The sequence below is a fragment of the Rhinoderma darwinii genome, unplaced genomic scaffold (assembly GCF_050947455.1).
Source record: "Rhinoderma darwinii isolate aRhiDar2 unplaced genomic scaffold, aRhiDar2.hap1 Scaffold_83, whole genome shotgun sequence".
In the NCBI taxonomy this organism is placed as follows: Eukaryota; Metazoa; Chordata; class Amphibia; order Anura; family Rhinodermatidae; genus Rhinoderma; species Rhinoderma darwinii.
The window spans coordinates 7,680-29,314 of NW_027464397.1; the positions used below are offsets into that span (position 1 = coordinate 7,680).

At 41.7% G+C, this 21,635-nt stretch overlaps 1 long non-coding RNA gene across 2 annotated transcripts; it reads left to right on the plus strand.

Annotated features, from left to right (window-relative positions):
- Positions 1-2,268: 2,268 nt before the first annotated feature.
- On the plus strand, positions 2,269-5,727 carry LOC142731594 (uncharacterized). 2 transcript variants are annotated; one of them, XR_012879034.1, is made up of 3 exons: positions 2,269-2,585; positions 5,288-5,408; positions 5,548-5,727. It is a non-coding gene; the product is annotated as an uncharacterized LOC142731594 (long non-coding RNA). The 2 variants fall into 2 exon arrangements; XR_012879035.1 differs by having other exon boundaries at positions 2,269-2,570.
- Positions 5,728-21,635: the final 15,908 nt, after the last annotated feature.

Here is a 21,635-nt window from a genome sequence, read left to right on the forward strand (position 1 = left end):
GTGCAGGTAGGTATATAATGGATGAGTGTAATATAATGAGTGCAGGTAGGTATATAATGAATGAGTGTAATATAGTGAGTGCAGGTAGGTATATAATGTATGAGTGTAATATAATGAGTGCAGGTAGGTATATAATGGATGAGTGTAATATAATGAGTGCAGGTAGGTATATAATGAATGAGTGTAATATAGTGAGTGCAGGTAGGTATATAATGTATGAGTGTAATATAGTGAGTGCAGATAGGTATATAATGGATGAGTGTAATATAATGAGTGCAGGTAGGTATATAATGGATGAGTGTAATATAGTGAGTGCAGGTAGGTATATAATGTATGAGTGTAATATAATGAGTACAGGTAGGTATATAATGTATGAGTGTAATATAATGAGTACAGGTAGGTATATAATGGATGAGTGTAATATAATGAGTGCAGGTAGGTATATAATGGATGAGTGTAATATAATGAGTGCAGGTAGGTATATAATGGATGAGTGTAATATAATGAGTGCAGGTAGGTATATAATGGATGAGTGTAATATAATAAGTGCAGGTAGGTATATAATGGATGAGTGTAATATAATGAGTGCAGGTAGGTATATAATGGATGAGTGTAGTATAGTAAGTGCAGGTAGGTATATAATGGATGAGTGTAATATAGTGAGTGCAGGTATGTATATAATGGATGTGTGTAATATAGTGAGTGCAGGTAGGTATATAATGTATGAGTGTAATATAGTGAGTGCAGGTAGGTATATAATGTATGAGTGTAATATAGTGAGTGCAGGTAGGTATATAATGGATGAGTGTAATATAATGAGTGCAGGTAGGTATATAATGAATGAGTGTAATATAGTGAGTGCAGGTAGGTATATAATGTATGAGTGTAATATAATGAGTGCAGGTAGGTATATAATGGATGAGTGTAATATAATGAGTGCAGGTAGGTATATAATGAATGAGTGTAATATAGTGAGTGCAGGTAGGTATATAATGTATGAGTGTAATATAGTGAGTGCAGATAGGTATATAATGTATGAGTGTAATATAATGAGTGCAGGTAGGTATATAATGGATGAGTGTAATATAGTGAGTGCAGGTAGGTATATAATGTATGAGTGTAATATAATGAGTACAGGTAGGTATATAATGTATGAGTGTAATATAATGAGTACAGGTAGGTATATAATGGATGAGTGTAATATAATGAGTGCAGGTAGGTATATAATGGATGAGTGTAATATAATGAGTGCAGGTAGGTATATAATGGATGAGTGTAATATAATAAGTGCAGGTAGGTATATAATGGATGAGTGTAATATAATGAGTGCAGGTAGGTATATAATGGATGAGTGTAGTATAGTAAGTGCAGGTAGGTATATAATGGATGAGTGTAATATAGTGAGTGCAGGTAGGTATATAATGGATGAGTGTAATATAGTGAGTGCAGGTAGGTATATAATGGATGTGTGTAATATAGTGAGTGCAGGTAGGTATATAATGGATGAGTGTAATATAATGAGTGCAGGTAGGTATATAATGGATGAGTGTAATATAATGAGTGCAGGTAGGTATATAATGAATGAGTGTAATATAGTGAGTGCAGGTAGGTATATAATGTATGAGTGTAATATAGTGAGTGCAGATAGGTATATAATGTATGAGTGTAATATAATGAGTGCAGGTAGGTATATAATGGATGAGTGTAATATAGTGAGTGCAGGTAGGTATATAATGTATGAGTGTAATATAATGAGTACAGGTAGGTATATAATGTATGAGTGTAATATAATGAGTACAGGTAGGTATATAATGGATGAGTGTAATATAATGAGTGCAGGTAGGTATATAATGGATGAGTGTAATATAATGAGTGCAGGTAGGTATATAATGGATGAGTGTAATATAATGAGTGCAGGTAGGTATATAATGGATGAGTGTAATATAATAAGTGCAGGTAGGTATATAATGGATGAGTGTAATATAATGAGTGCAGGTAGGTATATAATGGATGAGTGTAGTATAGTAAGTGCAGGTAGGTATATAATGGATGAGTGTAATATAGTGAGTGCAGGTAGGTATATAATGTATGAGTGTAATATAGTGAGTGCAGGTAGGTATATAATGGATGAGTGTAATATAGTGAGTGCAGGTAGGTATATAATGGATGAGTGTAATATAGTGAGTGCAGGTAGGTAGGTATATCAGTAATACACTGCAGAATTAATGCAGCATGTGATCAAGATTTTTATAAATATTATTCTCTTGTATTAAATAGATTTCTACTACATGTAAACATAAAGGTTTTCTATATTTTCTTTGCTATCTTTTCTCTACCCCACATGGCCACTCTATGGTGATGCAGGTGGTGGCGCTATTTCACTGTTTACCTCCGGCAGCAGAAGGGCGAGGTGCAGCCCTGCCACACAACAACAATCCTGGTTCCGCAGTAGAATTTTCTGTTTTTTTGGTGTAAACTTTTTGCATAGATTTTCATTGTAGGATCTGTAGAAAGTGGAGCTGCCAGGAGATCGGAGACTTGATGAGATGGACGCATGCAGCTCCCGTCAGGTACATACTGGTTAGGTGAGTCGTCCCACCTCATAATATCCATGAAAATGGAACTAAATAGGTTTTGGACAAATATTAAACTATCACTGCCAGGCAAAAGACTTTAAAACCTAATTTTTAATAAATATTAACTGTAAAAAAAATAATCAAATACCAATTTAATTTTACTACAAAACACATGTCACCTCGATCAGTGGTACAAGCATCTTTGGGGTACTCCAGCGGGTAAAGTTCATAGAACAGGGTATAATACTAGTAATACCAGTTCAGTATCAGGGCATAATAAATGAGTAGTCCCACCTCCCCTTTCTCATCCATATTAGGCTCTGTTCACATCTGCATTGGGGTCCCGTTCTGACGTTCCGTTAGAGGTTTCCGTCAGAACGGGACCCTGAGCAGGCACCGACGAAAACCAGGGGTTTCCGTTTCCATCACCATTGATTTCAATGGTGACGGAGCCGGTGCCCGTGGTTTCCGTTTGTCTCTTTTATGCACCGGACCCGTCGTTTTGCCGGAAGCAATAGCTTAGTCGACTACTGAAATCAATGATGATGAAAACGGAAACCCCTGGTTTCCGTCTGGGTCAGTTTGTGTCTGCTCTGGGTCCTGTTCTGGCGGAAACCTCTGACGGAACGTCAGAACGGGACCCCAATGCAGATGTGAACAGAGCCTTAGGGCATGACCAGACGTGGCGGAATTGCTCTGGAATTCCGCTGCAGAAAGTCCGCAGCAGAAATCCGCAGCGTACACGTTTCTCCATTGCTTTCCACAGCTTTTTAGTTGGGTTCGTTTACACGTTGCGGACAATTCGCTGCGGAGCATAGGCTGCGGTGCGGAATTTGGTGTCCGCAGCATGCACTGACTGTTGTGGACGTGTAGCGGACTTGTTGCGGACTCATTGCAGAATTTCTAAATTGACTTCAATGGAGAGTCAAAATTCCGCAATGAAGTCCGCAGATGTTATGTGTGCTGCGGAGCGTACTGGTTTTACTAACATGATAGTTCTTCATTCTGGCTGGACCTATGTATCTCTAGGTCTACAGCCAGACTGAGGAAGTCAATGGGGCTCCCGTAATTACGGGTGACTACGTGTGTGCACCCGTAATTACGGGAGCGTTGCTAGGCGACGTCAGTAAATAGTCACTGTCCAGGGTGCTGAAAGAGTTCAACGATCGGCAGTAACTGTTTCAGCACCCTGGACAGTGATTCCAATAACAATATAGAGCAACCTGTAGAAAAAAAATAGAAGTTCCTAATTACCGAGAACTCCCTGCTTCTTCCTCCAGTCCGGCCTCCCGGGATGACGTTTCAGTGCAAGTGACAGCTGCTGCCAATCACAGGCTGCAGCGGTCACATGGACTGCCGCATCATCCAGGGAGGTCGGGCTGGATGTCAATGGGAGGTCAGAGACGGAAACGCTTGAAGAAAGGGCTTGACGCTGCTTTTTCCTGTGAGTGTTTTTTTCTCGTGGGAAAAACGCCTCTGCATCCCATTGAAATCAATAAGATTAGTTTTCGGAAGTTTTTTGATGCAATTTTCGAATCGGTTTACACGTCAAAAAACGCTCCAAAAAACTCTGTGTGAACTAGGCCTAATATTTCTCCATATATTACATGTGGATTTTGCAGCATATTTGGCTGTGCATCCTTTGCATTACAATCTACTGCAGATTGTTACTGCTGCAAGTTTATGCCGTTTTCTAGAACCCTATTCACATTCATACTTTATGTGTCAATTTGACCATGGAAATCTGCAATAAATATGTAACATGTGAACATAGACTTAGGAGCTACACGTGATGTTTCAGGCTACATTTACACACTGCAACCAGGTTACATCACACTTGTCTTCTCTCCCAGATTGTCCTGGAGACTTCCAAACTAGGGAAGATCTTACATGATGTAGCTGCATAAAGGAAGGCACTCTGCTGGGACTATTTGTGAGGGGGAACTCTGCTTGTAGTGGTTATTGGGGGCAGTCTGCTGGCACTAATTATTGGAGGCACTTTGCTGGCAATATGGTTTATTGAGGGGTCTCTGCTGGTAGTGTTGTTTATGAGGGGGCAGTATACTGGCACTGTTTAAGGGACAATACTCTGCTGGCACTGTATGGGGGCACTCTGCTTACTCTGAGGCTGGGTTCACACGACCACATTAACGTCCGTAATGGACTGACGTATTTCGGCCGGAAGTTCCGGACCGAACTCAGTGCAGGGAGCCGGGCTCCTAGCATCATAGTTATGTACGATGCTAGGAGTCACTGCCTCGCTGCAAGACAACTGTCCCGTACTGTAATCATGTTTTCAGTACGGGACAGTAGTTCCACGGAGAGGCAGGGACTCCTAGCATCGTACATAACTATGATGCTAGGAGCCCGGCTCCCTGCACTGAGTTCGGCCCGGAACTTCCGGCCGAAATACGTCCGTCCATTACGGACGTTAATGTGGTCGTGTGAACCCACCCTAATTATGGGGTCGCTCGCTGATAACTGAGGCTTCTTAGCTGTCCTTATCGGTGGCGTTTACATAGGAAAGAAATTCTCAAACCACATCTCAAATCTCCCTGTAGTTGATTCTAAAAACAGACAAGTATGGCTCAGAAAAACGGCTGCAAACAAATAACCATTGATGTGAATGGAAATGAACAAAATGTTTTTCGCTTTCTGCGATTATTATTGACATGTTTTATAAGACATGTTACATCTCGTGTTATACACAGCAGGAGGCAACAGCACACGTCTTATCACACAGGAAGAGGAAATACATCAGAAAGGGAAACGGGAAGAGGAAGAGCAGCCATGTCATACAGGAAATACAGGGAAGTGACATCATCACAGGAGGTAACGTATATCCTGTGTGCGGGGACCCCAGAAATATGATGAGACTGACGTATCAGGGCTGATACATAGTAATGTTATGTTAATGTTATGTTATTATATATCATTACGTGTGTGCTTAGGCTGTGCTTATATATGTTAGTAGGTCGGACCAGAAGGATCGCGTGTTCTGTATACAAGCTCCAGATAAGAAGAACATGGATCAGCACATCAACACCAGCGCTCCTGGGACTGCGCTCCAACCACACAGCATTTCATCCGGAGGATCGACTGTTCCGTAGTCCAAAACGTCACTTCTCGGGTTCTTTTCCTACAATGGAGGAAAAAGTCAATTACATATTTTCAGTAATTATTGTTACAATATCTCCATTAAGGAAATCTCTTGTATGGAATATTTTTTTGTATCACCTTAACTTCTGGTTACACCTGAAATGCCCTATAAGGGTATTTAGATATCATAGAGGGGGTATCACGCTGGAGACCCTCTCTAAGACCCAAATGGAAGCTCTGCGCCACCTCTGTTCAGAGGCTGTGTGTGGTATTGCAGCTTTTCTGTATTGAAATGTATAGGGCTAAGCTGTCCACACACCGCACATCACCTGTGGACAGGTGTGGCTCTGTTTTTGGAAGACGTCAGCTCTATTTTTCTAATTATGTACAACCCCTTTAATGAAATAATCTCTTTAGAGGGGTTTCTCCATCTCAGACGTTTATGTGATATCCACCTGTGCGCATGCACGCAGCTCTCTCCGTTCTGTACTATGGGAGTTACACAAATAGTTCAACAGCGCTCAGCTGTTTCCGAAACTTCCATAGAACAGAATAGAGAGAGGGACGTGCGAGGCCTTTCCCAAGTCATTCTCCACCTGGAATCAGCAGCCATTAGACGGGACTGGGATGTGGGAAAAAAGCAGGACAGGGTCAGGGAGAGACCTCCGTTTTCCACATAGGTGTGAGTCCCAGAGAAATAGTAAGATGGGAGTACCCCTTTAAATAAAACTTCTTGGTGATGATCCATTTTCTTAAGGTGTTTAATTAAACTATGGACAGTGGGGTCGAAGAACCGGCACCCAAATTATCTATACTGGAGTGACATGCCTGTTACTAACGCTGTATACAAGCTCCCCACGTATAACAGACAGGGCCCTCACTGAGACTTTGTAGGGGCTCCTAGAGACAAATATATATTGATGTACAGACATTTTCCCCTCCGTTATTGTGCAGCACGACCTCCCCACATATAACAGGCAGGACCCTCACTGACCCCCTGGACAGACACATAGGCCTGAATATATTTATATCTTTATATTTTCCATTATTCACCTGCAGGAAATGTTATTTTTAGAAATGGGGAGAAATACTTGGAATTGTGTTTTTTAGTTTCTGATGTTATTTTTGTTACTTCTCAGGTATAAGGAGAAAAGTATCCGGCACATACAAGATGAGACGTGGATGAAGATGTGCGGAGGACTGTACCCCCCCCCGGGAAACAGCGGGCTGTCACTGGTATTACCATGGGGCAGATTTACTAAGGCCTCATGCACACGACCATAGTGAGGTGCATTGACCCTGACTTGCGGCTCGTACGTCCGCGGAGTGTCACCCACGGCCACCCTCAAATCGCGGGCCGTGCATATGACCGCGTGCATTATTTTCTATGAGCCTGTACCGCAAAACACGACCGTAATAAGACATGTCCGTTGTTTTTGCGGTCCCGGTTCCTGGGCAATGCACGGACCGTGGAAACCACGGTCGTGTGCATGGGCCCATTGAAATGAATGGGGCCGCAATTCACCTGCAGATTTGTGGGTGAATTGCGGCTGCAAAAATACGTTCGTGTGCATGGGGCCTAAAACTATCTGAGTTTTACACAGTGTAAACTGATACAAGGAAGTCAGAAATTGCGCCAAATTTATCACAGTGGTGCACGATGTATGATAGATTTTACTAGTCATGTTAGACACTTTTCTCTTCCTTATACCACCTCTTGGTTGACTTAGTTTAAGACACGCCCCTTTATTCTAGGCCACGCCCCTTGTCAAGCACGCCGCAAAATGTGGCTAAAACAATTAACCCCTTGCGTACCTTTGACGTAATAGTACGTCGCTAGCCGCTTATTCCAGCGTACCTACGACGTACTATTACGGCGCAGGAATAAACTGTCACTATGTGAAATCACATAGTGACAGAACAGCGGCGGCAGCTGTCATTGACAGCTAACCGTCTCTGCTACCGGCCTGGGGACCAATTAGCAGTCCCCAATGCCGGCGATTGCTGTGATTGGTCAGTCTCTGAAGACTGACCAATCACAGCCGTCTGTGACGTCGTCTGCAGGAGAAAGCTCCTGTCACTTTCTCTGATCTCCTCACTTCTGTGAGATACGTGAGGAGATCAGAGAAAGCGGTGTAAAAAAAAAAAAAACACTTTTTATTAACCCCTTCCCGAAAATGGGCGTATAGTAACGCCCTGAGGATGAAGCGGGCACAGGAGCTGTGCTCGCTCCATCTTCATCGGATGTCGGCTGTAATATACAGCCGACATCCCACTGCAACTACAGCGATCACTGTCCTCTCCGATCGCTGTAGTTTAACCCCTTAAATGCCGCTGTCAATAGCGACAGCGGCATTTAAGTGATTGATACAGAGGGAGGGGGCTCCCTCTGCACCCCATTGCCCCCCCCCGCGAAAAATCGCAGGGTTCTGATGGTTGCAATGGCAACCAGGAAGCCTAGCAACGGCTTCCTGGTTGCCAGGTACGGGAGCCTATTAGGTCCTGCCCAAGGCAGGACGTAATAGGCTCAACTGTCAGTTGTAAAGTGACAGTTACAATACACTGCACTACACAAGTACATACAGAAGTAGTGCAGTGTATTGTGCAGGGGATCAGAAGATCAGATCTTCCAGTCCCCTAGTATGTGTAAAATAAAAAGTGAAAAAAAGTTAAAAAAAAAGTTTTAGATAAAAAAATAAATACAAGTTTTACGTAATAAAAACAATAAATGCCTTGTTTCCCCATTCAAGCCCTTTATAATTAGAAAAAAAATGAAAAAAAAGACAAAAACTAGACATAATAGGTATCGCCGCGTTCGTATCGGCCTGACCTAAAAAAATATCATATTATTTATCCCGCACGGTGAACACCGTAAAAAAAATACCATAAAAAACAATGGCAGAATTTCCTTTTTTGGTCACGTTGTTTCCAAAAAAATGGAATAAAAAGTGATCAAAAAGTCGCGCGTAGCCAAACATGGTACCAATAAAAACGACAGTGTGTCACGCAAAAAATGTATGTACTCCGCACAGATTACATGTGCCCCCACATTATAAACTGAGACACCAGTAAAACACTAAACAAAACTACCAAGCAAAATCTGCGCTCCAAAAGCCAAATGGCGCTCCTTCTGGGCCTGGCAGTGTGCCCAAACAGCGGTTTATGACCACATATGGGGTATTACCGTACTCTGGAGAACTGCTGAACAATTTATGGGGCGTATGTCTCCGGTGGTACCAGCTGGGCCCAACGCATTGGGCACTGAAATAGCATATATGTGGAAAATGTCAATTTTCAATCTGCAACATCCACTGTGCACTAATTTCTGCAAAACTTTTGGGGGTCAAAATGCTCACTACACTTCTAGATGAATTCCTTGAGGGGTGTAGTTTCCTAAATGGGGTCACTTCTCGGGAGTTTTCACTGTACTGGTACCTCAGCGCAATGCAACATGGCGTCAAAAACAAATTTTGTAAAATCTCCACTCCAAAAACGAAATTGCACTTTTTCCATTTAGACCCTTGCCGTATGTCCAAATAGCCGTTTACAACCACATATGGGGTATTTCCGTAATCAGGAGAAATTGTGTAACACATTTTGGGGTGTCTTTTCTCCTGTATTCCTTGTGGAAATGAAAAATTCTGAGCTAAAGCTACAGGTTATTGGAAAAAAAAAATGTTTTCATTTTCACGGACCAATTCTAATAAAATCTATAAAACACATGAGGGCTCAAAATGCTCACTACACCTCTAATTTAATTCTTTCAGGGGTATAGTCTCCAAATTGGGATCACATCTGGGGAATTTCTACTGTACTGGTACTTCAGGGACTCTGCAAATGCGACATGGCCCCCAGAAACCAATTCAGCAAAATCTGAGCTGCAAAATCCAAATGGTGCTCCGTCCCTTCTGAGCCCTGCCGTGGGTCAAAACAGCAGTTTATTACCACATATGGGGTATTTCCGTAATCGCGAGAAATTGCTTTACAAATGTTGGGGTGCTTTCTCTCCTTTATTTCTTGCAAAAATTAGAAATATTTACGTTTTTCCAGAAAAAAAGTAGATTTTCATTTTCACAGACTAACTCCAGAAAATATAGCAAAATACCTGTGGGGTCAAAATGCTAACTATACCCCTAGATAAATTCCCTGAGGGGTGTAGTTTAAAAAATGGGGGTCACTTTTGGGGGTTTCCACTGTTTTGGCACCACAAGACCTCTTCAAACCTGCCATGGTGCCTAAAATATATTCTGAAAAAAGGAGGCCCCAAAATCCAAGAGGTGCTCCTTTGCTTCTGAGGCCTGTGTTTCAGTCCATTATCACACTAGGGCCACATGTGGGATATTTCTAAAAACTGCAGAATCTGGGCAATAAATATTGAGTTGCGTTTCTCAGGTAAAACCTTCTGTGGTACAGAAGAAAATGTATTACATATGAATTTTGTAAAAAAAAATGAAATTTGAAAATTTCAGCTCTACTTTCCTTCAATTCCTGTAAAACGCCTAAAGAGTTGAAACACTTTCTGAATGCTGTTTTGGATACTTTGAGGGGTGCAGTTTTCAAAATGGGGTGTTTTATGGGGGTTTCTAATATATAGGGCACTCAAAACCACTTCAGAACTGAACCCGTCCCTGAAAAAATCGCTTTTTGAAATTTTCTTAAAAATATGAGAAATTGCTGCCAAAGTTCTAAGCCTTGTGAGGTCATAGAAAAATAAAAGGATGTTCAAAAAACGATGCAAACATAAAGTAGACATATGGGAGATGTTAATTGGTAACTATTTTGTGTGGTATTACTATCTGTTTTACAAGCAGATACATTTAAAATGGGAAAAATCATAATTTCTTCATATTTTCGCTAAATGTTGGTGTTTTTCACAAATAAGCAATGAATTTATCGACCAAATTTTTGCACTAAACTAAAGTACAATATGTCACGAGAAAACAATCTCAGAATCAATTGGATAGGTAAAAGCATTCCGGAGTTATTACCACATAAAGTGATACATGTCAGATTTGAAAAAATGGGTCTGGTCCTCAAGGCCAAAATGAGCTGGGTACTCAAGGGGTTAATAAATATGGCGCACAACGTGTACGCCATAATTCTGGCTCAATTTGAATAGTAAATCTGCCCTACTATGAATGTAATATAAATTTGGGGTTAGTATTCAGGGCATATTCCCTATTTAAAGAATTGATAAGAGTCGGGAATCCTTCAGCTTAGTCCATTCTCTCTACTATCAGTCAGTACAGGGAGTAGTAGTACATATAAAACATTACATTGTCACCATGTCAGGTTTATTCTGCCTGCACTGACAGCACAAAGTCTTCATGGTGACTGCAGGACTGGAAGTCAAGGACCACCTCTATGATGTCCGCGGGACCTAATAGGGATATGGCTCTTTTTCCATTTATTTGTTGTTGTACTGTAATGAGAATATTATTTACATGCAGTATTTATTGCTAGGGGAATTTTTTTTCTGAAAATTCTATAAAGAGCAAGTGGCGTAGGATTGGATAAGACTGGTGACATCAAGACACAAATGTGACCTCAAGAATTCGTCAATGAGCTGATAATCCCGGTGCCAATTCTGGCTGCAAGTAATATATAAAGGGGCACACCTACCTCAAGTACTGGCACAGTATAAGGTCATCAGGGTGACTGCAGGACTGGAATTAACGCTCTTTTATGAAAAGGGTGTTTTGCAATGTTCAGCACATGGCAGCTTTGTGTATACAGTAGTATATAGACCCTACTGCACTGATTCTTCATACTATACCCTAATATAGCATAGTTGACAATATTTGGAATTTCTTTCTAGGGACACTTTAGTTTCAGATGGATTTAGACAGGACTTGACAGGGCGTACCTTTGACAGAACGTGGTTCATTGGGCATGGCTTGTCATGGGGCAGGTTCAGTGAGAATACGCTTTGTGTACCAGATATTCCCTGTATTCTATCCTCACTATAAAAACATTGCAGTAAGGAGAGTATAGAGGGAGGGTATCGCCTGCAGAAGTGATCTAAGTAAGTATGGCACGTGACCACTGTGGCCAGTGATTGACTAGTGCGATCATGTGCCGATACGGGACATCACTGGTGCAGCCTGTGTAAACAGGCCGGCAGGCGGATTGTGAACCGCCGGCACTGGAGCCGCAGAGAATTAGAAGGTGGGTATTTGCTAAATGGTGCAATTTTCAGTTTGAATTACAATTTTTATAAAGCCTGGAAAACCCCTTTAATAACAAACCCTAAAATGTATTCAGACCCCGGACAAATCCCCTTTATGTACTTTCCGCTCCTTCAGCAGCTCTGGGTCCCATTCGGCTCCGGACCCCACCTCTGCTGGCTGAGCCAGGAGCTGTTAGTGATATTGGCCTTTACATATTGGAGTAATCCAATAGATAAAAGCTAATTTTTTTAATAAAATCTTGCGATGTAGTTTGGGTGGGCACTGCGCCTTTGATTGCATGACACATTTTTCTTGGAGTTCCCCTTCAAAAATAGATAAGCGGCGGGTAACACAAATACTTCACACGGGGACAGTAAAGTAAAGCCCATTTTATTTTGACTGTGTTTCTGGACTGGACTGGTACGGGACTAAACTTGACTGATCCCTTCGTCAGTTTAACACCAGATAAAGGGACCAGTCGTGCCAGAAACGGGTATTTAAATAAAATTCTACCATTGCTTGGCGCCCTATCTGTCCCCGTTTTTAAACATTTCTGTTAACCGCATCTTAAAGTTGAGCAGATTTACTTGTGAATTTATTTAACTTAGTTGAACATAGAACGCACTATCTACCTACCTGGCAGACAAAGGGTCTTGGTGTGGGTCACGGGGAATATCTTCAAGAGAGCAACTCTTCACTAGGACATTTTATTTATTCTTGTTTCAGAACTGAAGGGAATGTACCGTACAACATCAGCAGGCGGAAGCCCTGGTGTCGGGAACGTCAGCCATGGAAAGGGATGTGCCAGATCAAGGCCTGAAAGCTAAAGAGGCAGCAGATATGAACCACTAATGTCCATCTAAGAATGCCGTAACGTCATCCGTCCACACCTCCTCCTTCCCATCCCCCACTGTCCAGAAGGGGTTTTTAAGATCCATCCAATTAAAAGACAACTGTCGAGAAGTCTTTGAAAATGAAGCCTTGTCCATGATTCGCAGGGCTGAGGTGAAGTACAATGGTTTTGGGTGTTTAATGGCAAGTCTCTTCAGATGCCCGGCAATGGACTGCCTCCCCTCGTCCTGTTTGGTAGGGTCTCTGCACTCCCTTTCCTGTAGAAAAGCTGCCCCTACAGATTCCCAAGGCCTTCTATATTTTTTTTCCTGTCTGGCTGATAGCAACACATGTCAATAAAAACATATCTCAATGTATTTATTGTATTTCTAATAAAAATGGATAGACAAATACATAAAAATAATTTGTTTTAATTCCAAAGAACTATCATGAAATCTATATTATACATGTGTAATCAATTGTGGACATGGTCACTGATTCATTGAAGAATGAGTAGGCTGGGTAACCCGTGGAGTAACATCTAAACAAGAAAGACATCTTCCTGCTACAAAAACAGGTCATAATCAGGACGAACGTACACCACCATACAACAAAGTCCAGCAAAGAGATCCCCCAGCCTGAGACATACTGTACTCCGTGTCAGAAGAACAAGAATCTACAAAAAGAGAGACAACTGCATCCAGTCGATGTTCTTATCAACCAAGAGGTTCACAAGGTGAGAAGACTAGTTTACATTTTTTTTCAAGGTATTACCCTAGGGAGCGCTCCAGTTAACATCTTTTTCTCACACTGTATTTTCCTAAGGTACTGTATACATTTCACTCATTAATGCCGACCTAGCCAAGTGAGCACACAACAAAGTAAGCCTGCGCACCCAAATAGAGTACCAACCATCTACATATCATGCCAATAAAGGAGTTTTGCCTTTGCATAGTGCTCCAAGGGGAGCACAATACAACTTCAATGCTACAAATACCTAACCTGAACGTCACATCTGCACCTTCCTCTTCTCTTTTGAAGATGTTAGTGTACAGAGTAGTAGGGGAATTGACCAGACATGATGTGCTACCTCGTGGACTGTCCTATATTTCCAGAGCGAAGGAAAGATAGGTGGTCTGGCCAGTTGTAGACTTCATCCCTAACATCTGACACAGACCAAAATAAGTATTTGGCACTCAAAGCTAAAGTTTTAAGAAATCTCAAGTGCGCCAACTACAGTGGTCAGCCGCCATTCGGAACGAAGCGCCAACTACTGGATGTACCAGCAACCAGAACGGCACAGTGCCTGATGAAGGTCATGTAATGACCGAAGCGTCGCACTAAGGCTGGGTTCACACGAGCATGTTACGTCCGTAATGGACGGAAAGTATTTCGGCCGCAAGTCCCAGACCGAACACTCTGTAGGGAACCGGGCTCCTAGTATCATAGTTATGTATGATGCTAGGAGTCCCTGCCTCTCCGTGGAACTACTGTCCCATACTGAAAACATGATTACAGTACGGGACAGTTGTCCTGCAGCGAGGCAGGGACTCCTAGCATCGTACATAACTATGATGCCAGGAGCCCGGCTCTCTGCAGTGTGTTCGGTCCGGGACTTGCGGCCGAAATACTTTCCGTCTATTACGGACGTAACATGCTCGTGTGAATCCAGCCTTAGCCTCTGGCATCTACAACCACTTGAAATAAAATCAAGATTTATTCTTTAAACCTCAGCTTTGTGTGCCGAATACTTATTTTGACTACGATTGGGTTGGGACCCTATTCGTGCACCTACATCGTCCAGTGCGTTCTGAACCACTACTTATCTGACACAGACCATCCTGGAGCTGAATGTCTCTGAGGCTGCTCTTTCAAAGTTGCTAATGTAGCTCATCTGGGCTCCATAGACCCAACCTTTATATATGACTCCTAGAGAAATGGGTTAGTGAAAGAAAAAGGTATAATTCAGATCCTGGAGGCCATTGAGTATGTCAACCTTTGGACCTTGATTGGCACCTACAACATATTTTCAGAGTAATCCATCAGATGTCTCAAGAAGAACATTTTATGAGGAAAGGACAATGTTGATGAGATTGCAGGTCCTCCTGTTTCTAACTCACATAATTATTACCCAGCATCCAGGTAAATAGTGCATACAAAGTCCAGAAAAATAACCAGGCGACTGTCCAGATAAACATTGGATACAGCACCCAGAAATGGTGCATTGTGCCCCGATAAATATTTCCTTAAAAGGATTGTCCGAGAAATGAAACTAGTTGCATGGAATGTTTTGAAATGAAAAAACAGCCATTACTCTCCTGTTAAATCCCCTGCGCCCATGATCTGGTGGTCAACCCGATGGGTTGATTGAAGAGACTACCCTACGTGGATCGACACCAGCTACAAAATTCTCACCCAAAAATTAAGATATGGAATATGTTACCCCCTTCTATGGCAGATCCAATAGCCGTAATTAAAATGATAGTATTACCCCAGTTGTTGTATCCACTGATTAACAGTCCCATGTGGATAGGAGAAAAGACATAGAAATTTTAATGAGGGAGCTAATTTGGAGAGGAAGGAAACCCAGGGTAAAGTTAAAATACTTGATGGATAGAGGAGAAGAGGGTGGACTGGCAGTACCTGACTTGAGAATATATTTTTTGTCAGGACAGTGGAGAAATATTTTGAGTGGGAAACAATCTCCATTTATACAAAATATTACTAAGTCTAGTAGGGGCCATCTTCAGAATATACTTGAGGTAATGGAGTCCGGGCAATTGAGAAATTGTAAGGAGTATCCAACAATATATATGATGCATGAAATTGGGGTTAAATTAAGAAAAATGTTTCATTTAAATGGAGCATTGAGTTTCACAACATTAATTGGCAACTTTAATATATTAGAGGTTAATAAAATAACTGATAACTGGAGTGGATGGTCCAAATATGGACTCAGGTTGGTTAGACATTTTATTTTTTTTCTCTGTGGGAGCTGGAGGCCTTGGTACTGGAAGAAAATATAGATATAGTTGGTGTTGCTGAAACATGGCTGGACTCTTCACATGACTGGGCTGTAAATCTACAGGGTTTTACACTTTTTCGGAAAGACAGGATAAATAGGAAAGGCGGTGGTGTATGTCTGTATGTGAGAAGTGATATGAAGGCGAGCGTGAAAGAGACAATAGTGGGTGAATACTGTGAGGAGGTTGAAACCTTGTGGGTGGAACTAGAAAGGGAGGTAAACACTGAAAAAATTACTTTTGGTGTAATCTATAGACCCCCCAATATAACTGAGGAGATGGAAGGTCAACTATATAAACAGATGGAGCCGGCTGCACAGGCGGGTACTGTAGTGATAATGGGAGATTTTAATTTCCGGGATATTAATTGGTGTCAGGGTTCAGCTTCAACTGCAAAGGGGAGACATTTCCTCAACCTGTTGCAGGAAAATTTTATGGGCCAGTTTGTGGAAGACCCGACTAGAGGTGAAGCTCTGTTGGATCTGGTCATTTCTAATAATGCAGATCTTGTTGGGAATGTCAATGTTCGTGAAAACCTTGGTAACAGTGATCACAATATAGTTACATTTTACCTATACTGTAAAAAACAAACGCAGGCTGGGAGGGCAAAAACATTTACTTTTAAGAAAGCCAATTTCCCCAGGATGAGGGCTGCAATTCAGGATATAGACTGGGAAGAACTAATGTCAAATAATGGGACAAATGATAAATGGGAGATTTTCAAATCTACTTTGGGTAATTATAGTGCAAAATGTATTCCTATAGGTAACAAGTATAAACGACTAAAACTAAATCCCACATGGCTTACACCTTCTGTGTAAGGGGCAATACATGACAAAAAAAGGGCATTTAAAAAATACAAATCTGAGGGTACATCTGCAGCCTTTGTAAAATATAAAGAGCTTAATAAAATCTGTAAAAATGTAATAAAATTAGCAAAAATACAAAATGAAAGGCAGGTGGCCAAGGATAGTAAAACATAGTAAAAAATTCTTCAAGTATATAAATGCTAAAAAGCCAAGGTCTGAACATGTAGGACCCCTAGATAATGGTAATGGGAAGTTGGTCACAGGGGATCAAGAGAAGGCAGAGTTACTAAATGGGTTCTTTAGCTCTGTATATACAACAGAAGAAAGAGCAGCTGATGTAGCCGGTGCCAGTGCTGTTAATATATCAGTTGATATACTGAATTGGATGAATGTAGATATGGTCCAAGCTAAATTAAACAAAATAAATGTGCACAAGGCCCCGGGACCAGATGAAATACACCCTAGAGTTCTTAAGGAGCTTAGTTCAGTTATTTCTGTCCCCCTTTTCATAATATTCAGAGAATCTCTAGTGACTGGAATAGTGCCAAGGGACTGGCGCAGGGCAAATGTGGTGCCTGTTTTCAAAAAGGGCTCTAGGTCTTTCCCGGGTAATTATAGACCAGTAAGCTTAACATCTATCGTGGGGAAAATGTTTGAGGGGCTATTGAGGGACTATATAGAGGATTATGTGAAAAAAATAGTATTATAAGTGACAGCCAGCACAGTTTTACAAAGGACAGAAGTTGTCAAACTAACCTAATCTGTTTTTATGAGGTGAGCAGAAGCCTAGACAGAGGGGCCGCTGTGGATTTAGTGTTTTTGGACTTTGCAAAGGCATTTGACACTGTCCCCCATAGAAGCCTAATGGGTAAATTAAGGACTATAGGTTTAGAAAATATAGTTTGTAATTGGATTGATAATTGGCTCAAGGACCGTATCCAGAGAGTTGTGGTCAATGATTCCTACTCTGAATGATCCCCGGTTATAAGTGGTGTACCCCAGGGTTCAGTGCTGGGACCACTATTATTCAACTTATTTATTAATGATATAGAGGATGGGATTAATAGCACTATTTCTATTTTTGCAGATGACACCAAGCTATGTAATATAGTTCAGTCTATGGAAGATGTTCGTGAATTGCAAGCGGATATAAACAAACTAAGTGTTTGGGCATCCAGTTGGCAGATGAAGTTTAATGTACATAAATGTAAAATTATGCATCTGGGTACCAACAACCTGCATGCATCATATGTCCTAGGGGGAGCTACACTGGCGGATTCACTTGATGAGAAGGATCTGGGTGTACTTGTAAATCATAAACTAAATAACAGCATGCAGTGTCAATCAGCTGCTTCAAAGGCCAGCAGGATATTGTCATGTATTAAAAGAGGCATAGACTCGCGGGACAGGGATGTAATATTGCCACTTTACAAAGCATTAGTGAGGCCTCATCTAGAATATGCAGTTCAGTTCTGGGCTCCAGTTCATAGAAAGGATGCCCTGGAGTTGGAAAAAATACAAAGAAGAGCAACGAAGCTAATTAGGGGCATGGAGAATCTAAGTTATGAGGAAAGATTAAAATAATTAAACCTATTTACCCTTGAAAAAAGACGACTAAGGGGGGACATGATTAATTTATATAAATATATTAATGGCACATACAAAAAATATGGTGAAATCCTGTTCCATGTAAAACCCCCTGAAAAAACAAGGGGGCACTCCCTCCGTCTGGAGAAAAAAAGGTTAAACCTGCAGAGACGACAAGCCTTCTTTACCGTGAGAACTGTGAATCTATGGAATAGCCTACCGCAGGAGCTGGTCACAGCAGGGACAGTAGATGGCTTTAAAAAAGGGTTAGATAATTTCCTAGAACAAAAAAGTATTAGCTCCTATGTGTTGAAATTTTTTTCTGACCCTTTTCCCGTCCCTTGGTTGAACTTGATGGACATGTGTCTTTTTTTAGCCGTACTAACTATGTAACTATGTAACTATGAGAAAGGTTATCTTGGATGGCGGATAGAGAATTAAAGGGGTCACAGACTGCCAGGAGCACATCATCAGCCTAAAGACCAATTTTATGAGCCTTAGATCGTACTTTAATGCCCTGAACTTTTGAATTAAGTCGTATTCGTTCTGCGAGGGGTTCCATCGCTAAGGCAAACACAATGGGAGAGAGTGGGCAACCCTGAGGCGTACCGTTCTTTATTATAAAAGGGTCAGACAAAAACCCCGAAGAGAAAACTCTAGCAGAGGGAAATGGGTATAATGCAAGAATGGAGGATTTTATACGACCCTTAAATCCAAAATATTCAAGAAGCTGAGACAGATAGCCCCAATGTACTCTATCGAACGCCTTCTCTGCGTTCAAAGCAAGAAGCAGAGAAGGCGTCCGAGAGGTCTCTGCACACTGAACCAAGTCCATAAACTGCCGAGTTCCATCAGGGGCCTGACGTCCCGCCACAAACCCAACTTGATCTGATTTAACCAGTTGAGGAATAATATGATACAACCTAGTCGAGAGGATTTTTGCATATATTTTAATAGCTGAGTTTAACAGAGAAATAGGACGAAAATTAGCTGGGGACGTGGGATCCTTATCTGGTTTAGGAGGGGTGACTACCGTATTGTAAAGGGCACTATAATAAGATTGGAACTGTTCGGCTGTCGGCCTAGGATCTATAACTTTATTACCCTTTTTATCCAAGAGATACACAATGCGGGAGCGTGGCGAGGACTGTTTTTAATTTTTTTAGCCAAAAAAGCACCGGCTCTATTATTATGTGCATAGGTAGTCATTTGCATGCGTTTGAGATAAATGTCATACTGAGACGCAAGCAATGACTGTAATGTCAAACGCAAGGTCCTCAATTCTGAAGGGTAAGCAGGTGTGGGCGTAGCTTTATTTTTTAAATCTATAACTGCTATCTGATTAGTGATATTAAAAATCTCCTTTTCCCTCTTTCTCTAAGGGCTCATTTACACGAGCGTGTTATACGTCCGTGCAGCGCTCGTGATTTTCACGCACGTCGCACAGACCTATAATAGTCTATGGTGCCGTGCAGATAGGTGCGTGATTTTTACGCAGCGTGAGTCCGCTGTGAAAAACTCACGACCTGTTCTATATTTGTGCGCTGTTCGCGCATCACGCACCCATTGAAGTCAATGGGTGCGTGAAAACCACGCATGTCACATGGAAGCACTTCCATGGGACAAGCGTGATTCGCACAACAGCACTGAAAAGGATGAATGAAAACAGAAAAGCACGTTTACAAACATCCAAACGGAGTGTCATAATGATGGCGGCTGCGCGAAATTAACGCAGCCGTGCATCATATTCTGATGCCACACGGAGCTGTTAAGTGCCTTTTGCGCACGCAAAACTGCACTTTTTTTGTGTGCGCGTGTAAACCTGGCCTTAGCCTGAGAACAAGCTTTAATCAATAACCCTCTCATAAATGCTTTATACGCATTCGACAAAATGTAAGGACATGAAACAGAACCCACATTGTCTGAAAAATAATGCTTCAATTCTTGTAGCAAGGTTGGGGCATGATCAGAGTGATGGAGTATGTAATCATTCAAACGCCATTGTGAAGGAAGAGAAGACGACATTTTCTCATTTATGGAAAGCGAGATTGGAGCGTGATCAGACCAGGTTATCTGTCCAATTACAGAAGATTGTGACTGTAGGAGTGCCCTGTTATTACCCAGAAACAAATCGATCCTAGAAACATGAAAGAAAGTATAATCCCTCTCACCCCCATGTTGGCATCTCCACACGTCATACAGGCCTCCCTCTAACAAAGACGATGCAAAAGGAGAAGACTGTCTAGTTCTAGCAGTGGAGTCTATATCTGGGTCAATAGTCATATTAAAGTCTCCACCTACAACCAGCATACCTTGTGTTAACGCCTTGATTTTCGGGAGTAGGGAATTCAAGTAATGATGTTGCAGTTTATTGGGGAAATACACATTAAAGATAGTATACAGTATGTTATTGATTTCACACAAAAATCCCAAGAATCTTCCTTGGGGATCTTTAATAAGAGATTTAAAAGTGAAAACTACCGAGTTTTTAATAGCAATCATAACCCCCTTACGTTTAGCCGGGCACGAAGAGGTGAAAATATGTGGGAAAAATTTATTCGAGAATTTAGGAATTTTCTCCACATGAAAATGTGTTTCCTACACCAATAGAACGTCACATTTTAAAGCCTTGGCCTCACGCCAGAGCAAGCTTCTTTTAAAGGGGCTTTTAAGTCCTCTGACGTTAATTGAGGAAAAGCACAGTACCATACTTAACCCCTTAAGGACGCAGCCTAGTTTTGGCCTTAAAGGAACAGTGTCATCGCAAATAATTTTTTGATATGTTAAAGATGTTAGTGCTTTAATAAAAACGTTTATATTCATTTGTGTGTTTGTGCTTTACTGTTTCTTATTTTTACACTTTTTCTTCCCTATGGGGGCTGCCATTTTTTGTTCCATTTCTGTGTGTGTCGATTAACGACACACACAGACATGGAATACGGCAGCCACAGTCCCATAGGGACTGCGAACGGCTCCCGTCCCATTGACTGCCGTGTACGGCGTCTGTGTGGGAACTGCGCATGCGCCGCTCCCACACAGTCCTATTCGAAATTGGCGCCGTCCGGCGCCATTTTCCTGTGGACCGGAAGTCGCGGCCGGACAGTAATATTACTACTTCCGGTCGCGGCTTCCGGACTTGTGCACATGGAACAGCGGCAGCAAACGGAGCGGACGGGCCGGAGGGAGCCGCGGCGGCAGGAGCAGGTAAGAGATTTCAATGTATGTTAGTGTTTGTGTGTGTTTACTACTGTATGTAAACCTACTACACTGTGGGTTACCTCAAAAAATGGCGACACACAGTGTAGGAGGTTAAACCTTTCAAACCCCTCCTTTATCCCGGCACTAGCCAGGATAAAGGAGGGGGGGATGCTGAGAGCTCACTAGAGCGAGGGCTTTTAACCCAATGTTGCAATGCTGCAATTTGGGAACAGCCCCATCTAGTGGCCAAAAATGGGTAGTATTATAAATTAGAAATAATTTATAATATTTCCTGGCTCGTGCCAAAAAAATAAATAAAATTTGAACAATGTTTAATCACCC